Source organism: Antechinus flavipes, chromosome 3 (genome assembly GCF_016432865.1).
Source record: "Antechinus flavipes isolate AdamAnt ecotype Samford, QLD, Australia chromosome 3, AdamAnt_v2, whole genome shotgun sequence".
NCBI classification, from domain to species: domain Eukaryota; kingdom Metazoa; phylum Chordata; class Mammalia; order Dasyuromorphia; family Dasyuridae; genus Antechinus; species Antechinus flavipes.
The window spans coordinates 321,429,496-321,434,842 of record NC_067400.1 but is presented as its reverse complement, the minus strand read 5'-3'; positions in this window follow the sequence as shown (position 1 = coordinate 321,434,842).

The window sequence follows — 5,347 nt, the reverse complement described above, 5'->3', positions numbered from 1 at the left end:
TCAAAGCAGTAGATAATCATCTTTCTGAATTCAAATCTGGCCTCAAAATGCTTACTAGCTATGTGACCCTGAACAAGTCATTTAGTTTGCCTTAGTTTTATTTATCTGTAAAATGAAAAAACACCTCTCTAGTAGCTTTGCCAAGAAAATTCCAAATGGGGCCACAAAGAGGCAGACATGACTGAAAGACGATTGAACTGGAAGTCCCTTCCAGCTCTTGACACTGGCATTCTGGGATGTAGAATCCAAATTCTCCCCTGTACTAGAGCAGAGTAAACACAAAAATAAACCACTGGGCATAGCTGCCATTCTTTGGATGCTCTCTCATCTATTTCCCATCACCATACACTCTTTCTGCCCCTCACTCTCACCAAATCCCTCTCTTCCTACAAGACCTGACTTGAGCATTATCTTCTACAGCAAGGGTGAAGAATCCTTTTTTTTTCCTGCCAAGGGCCATTTGGGTATTTGTGGTATCATTCACAGGCCATACAAAATTCTCAACTTATACAGCCCAGGTAGTAGGAAGCTGTTGTATCTAGCTTTCAGTACATCATCGCTTGTAGTTGCCTTAACAAACAATTTCCTGAACCTTGTATATAGATTGCTGGTTAGATGTTCCCCACTCTTGTTCTGTAGGAACCCTTTCCTAATCCTCCCAAACTGCTGGTGGTTTCCCTCTTAAATGACCCTGTATTTAACCGCTTTGTATTTATATTCTTTACATTTATCCTCTATAAATTCTCTCACTCTCCACACAAACACACACATATGAATGTACATATATGTATGTGTATAGGTACATATACATATGTGTATGTGTGTGTTTATACTTGTCCATTAGATGATGAATTATTTTAGAGTAGATAGAGTTTCCTTCTTTGTATTTGTATCCCTAGCATATAGCTCAGTATCTGGCATATAGAAGGTGCTTAACAAATCCTTGTTGATTCTTCCTCCTCCTCCTCCTTTTCCTCCTCCTCCTTTCTCTTTCTTTCTTTTTTCTCCTTCATTCTTTTCCTTCTTTCTTTCCATTCTGTGTTCCATGTGCCTGAAATGCTTTCTTTTCTCGTTTCTACCTCTTTGTTCTCTTGGTTTCTTTCAAGTCTCTCAAATTCCATTTTCTATTAATAATTTTTTCCCAGCGTTCTTGAATGTTGCCTCCTTTTCTCTAAGATTATCTCTAATTTACCATAGTTATAGGATATCCTCAAAGTCTTAGCGGATTCTAAAGCTTTATTAGTTCAAAGTTCCAAAACTCAAGCCCTATTAACTTTAAAATGCAGCTAGATTTTTGGGACATGCTGTACATCTTGTTTGCACATAGTTGTCTGTTTGAGGTCTCCCCCATTAGACTGTGAGCTCTTTGAGGTTTTTTTTTTTTTTTGCCCCTTTGTATCCTTAGCACTTAGAAAAGTCTCTGACACATATTAGATACTAACAAATGCTTGTAGGTTTGATTTTCTTCCTTTTTCCTGACTTTCTGCCTATGGTGCTTGTGAGTTACTAGCCTCACAAAAATACTAACAAGAGCCAGAGATACCACTTTTGAGGTTACTTAAATGAATCTGGGAAGTCATCCTGTGTGGTGAAGAAGCATTCTTCACCAATGCTTATCAAAGGCTCTCCATGTCATCTTATTTATGGTATGATTCTTTTTCTTGTCTTTTCTAGAAATCTTCCATGGTGGGGAACAAGGGTAGGAGGAACCTTCTTCAGCTTTTTTTCCCACTCTTGGATGGTGGGTAATCAGTGATCATTAGCCTGTCTATTCCTTAGCTTTCATTATGCCACAAACTCAGGCCACCTTTCTTTCCAAAGAATCACTCGACAGTGACTCTTCTCTCAATGCACACCACTGGCAACATGTCACTTATGTAGACCCTTCTTCATTCCCCAGCAGGTACCCTCATGAGGTTATCAGTAGATCATCACCCTACCTCATTTTGTGTTGGGTAAACACTGGCTCAGAGAGCTTGCAAAGTAACCCAAGAAATAGTTGCTACTCCAGAATCAGGCTTTGGAGGAAATGAATCATTATTGACTTTTCTGTGTAGAAAGTTGAGGGCAAGGGTTGTTTGATGAAGGAGTTAGTTATTGGGTGGGGAGAAAGAATATATTTTTTTCTCCCCATCATGATCCCCAGTTACCAAACTATAGAAATCAGAGTCACTGGCCACCCTGTTATATTCTGCTGGTTTCTTCTGAATAGTCTGTCATCCAGCCTCCAGAGTCCTTAAACACGATTTTCCTGACTGTCCTCAATCAATAAACATTTAATAAGTGCCTGCCATAGGGCAAGTAGGTGATGTAGTGAATAGAATGCCAGACCTCAAATTAGAACTATTGCATTTAAATCCAACTTCGTTCACTGGACAAGTTACTTACTCCTACTTGCCTCAGTTTGCTCATCTGTAAAATAAACTGGAGAAGAAAATGACAAACCACTCTAGAATTTTTGCCAAGAAAACTCCAGAAGAGTCAGGTGCTACCAAAAATGACTGAATAGGAATAACAACAGGTTCCTGACACTACACTTAGAGTTGGGAACACAAATACAAAAAACAATGTCCCTGTTCTTAAGGGGCTTATAGTCTAATGGGAGAAGACTATACACAATAGGAAGTTGAAAAGGAGGTAAAGGTGGAGATAGGGAGGGCAGATAGATGGCTCATGTGGGTGCCCTTACCTAGAGGTTCTGGGAGGAGCTCTTTGCCCTCCAGTCAGAGGATTCCCAAGGGCAGAAATATGAGTTTGAGGTTGATGTGATCTTGCACAGAGGCACGTGCTAGGAAGGGGAGACCACGTTCAGGCTAGTGCTGTCCTTTTTCATGACTGGGAGCGTCTCCATTTCTCCCTGTGCAAAAAATCCAGATTATTTAATAGGAATATTTCATAAGTGAAGAAAATGAAAAATGTGCAGTAAACAAGAATCCTTTTCCTCTAGCTGCCTGTGTGGCTAATAGGTGGTCCCAGTGGATAGAGCAAGACCTAAGCTTCGGACACTTGTTAGCTGGGCAGATCACTTTGTCTCAGTTATAAAATGGGATAATAATTGTTGGTTGCTGTGAGGATCAAATGAAAATGTTTGTAAAGCTCTTAGTAGAGTGCCTCAAAAATAGCTCAATAGATGTGCTTATTAAACGCTTGCTTCCCTCTTTGACTTCTCCTTCCATTCCCACTGTATATCCTTTGAGTCTCTCCCCTAGAGCCAGGTTCATCTTGTATGGAGCCCATGGTCACATCTCTGTTTTCAGCCTAAGCTGAGATGTGTGGGCTGTCCAGACTGAACTTCTGGTTCTCGGGTCTGCAGTGGAAGGAATCCAGGGTTCTCTTTCCAAGCCTCATTAATAATTAAGTGAGTAACTCTGAGAAAGTGAGTCAAACGCCTTTGTTTGCGCACTCTAAGTCTGGGTTTTCCTGTGTGTCCTTTGTCTGGCAGGGAGGGGCCTTCCTCTGCTTCGGCCTCCACTGACCCCGGTCCGACCATTTGTTCTCCCCAGGTTTCTTCCTCCATCGGCCAGAGCCAGGGTAGGGACTTCCCAGTGGTGAGAGAGGAATTCCAGATGGTGGCGGGCTGCACCGCGCTAGGAGGCAGGCGGCTGGTGGAAGGCTGCCGGCAGTAGGATGCTAAATTCACCCTGTATTTATTTCTGCCAGGAACGTGCAGAAAATCTCGTCAGCCCAACTTTCCCTGTGTGGGGAGCAGAGGTATTAACTGGCAGTTTCCAAAGGGGCAGGTGAGAGGGAGAATGATGGATGGGCAGTTAGCGTTGTCTTCCTCCCGAGGAAGAGGGTCTTCTTGAGGGGCTGGGTTAGATCTCAAGAGCAACTGAAAGGAACACAGGAACAACCAACTTACAAGACCTACTGTGTGCCAGACACTGTGCTAAATCAAAACGTTTCCTGCCCTCAAAGACTTTATGTGCTAATAGGGAAGACAGAATGTGTATAAATAGCTACATTTAAGATCCATACAGAATAGATAGAAAACAATCTTAGGGGGAGTCACATATTACGAAAAGGATTGCAGTGATGGGAGCAATCTTAGCATCTTTCCTCCCTCGCCCTACCCCTTCCCCCCAAGTTAGGCCAGATTTTTCCTTGGAAGGCAATGGGACCATCCTGGAGACTCCACCAGCCAGGACATTCATGGCTGTGGTTGTTGACATCATGGGATCACTTCCCAGTTGCCTGATTACAAAACAAGTTCCAGGTACTTTCTGATACTTGGCTAGGAGACTGTCATGGACAACTGAGCAGGGGGGATTTTACATTACTGAATCAACTTGGGCTGTCTTCAATGCATATTTTTGTTAAATATGTTTCTCCTTTGGCTTTGTAAATCTCCTTTTGTTAACTATTGAGTGACCTAGGAGTACCTAATTTCATTTCAATATCAAATATAAACTATTACAAGTGTGACCTAAGTCCAGAACAGTTATTTTCTGTAGCGGAGGCCATTCCCCCCTAACAAGACAATGGATTCCTTGCAATATCAAAATATAATTATAAAGTCCAGGAATCATTTGCCCATCTTGTGATGTCCTCCTACAGAGTTGTACATGCATGGAAAAACAGTTCTTATGATGAGGACAAAGAGCCTCAGATTCAAAATCAGGAGGTCTGGGTTCCAGTATTAACTCTGATGTTATCAATTAATCATCAAGCAAATATTTAAGTGCTTTATATATACCATGCACTATACCAAGTGCTGGGGATTAAAGAGAGAGAGAACAACACATATAGTCTCTTCCCTCAAAGAATTTACATCCTGATGGGAGAGACATCATCGTGTATAGGTAGGAATATGCAAAATAAATGCTAAGTAGTTGGGAAATAGCCTTAGAGAGGAAGGCACTGGCAACTGTAGGAACCAGCATATTAGCTCTGTACCCTGGAGAGGTCATTTCATGTCCCTAAATCTCAATATCTTTAGTTATAAAGTGACAAGGTTGGGTTAGATCAGAGATTCTTAACCTATTTTGTTTAATGAACCTTTTGAGCAGTCTGGTATATGGACCTCTTTTCAGGAACAGGTTTTTAAATACAAAACTACATGGATTAATAATATAATAGCTAACAATAATAATAATAGCTAAACTCATATAATGCTTTGTTCAGTCTAGTCATTTTACAGTTGTACTTAACTTGTCATGTCCCCATTTGGGGTTTTCTTGGCAAAAATACTAGAATGATTTGCCATTTTCCTTCTTCAGCTCATTTTACAGAAAAGAATTAAAGCAAACAGGGTGAAGTGACTAGCTCAGGTTCACATAACTAGTAAGTGCCTGAGGCCAGATTTGAACTGAGGAAGATGTTTTCTTGATTCCAAGCCCAGTGCTCT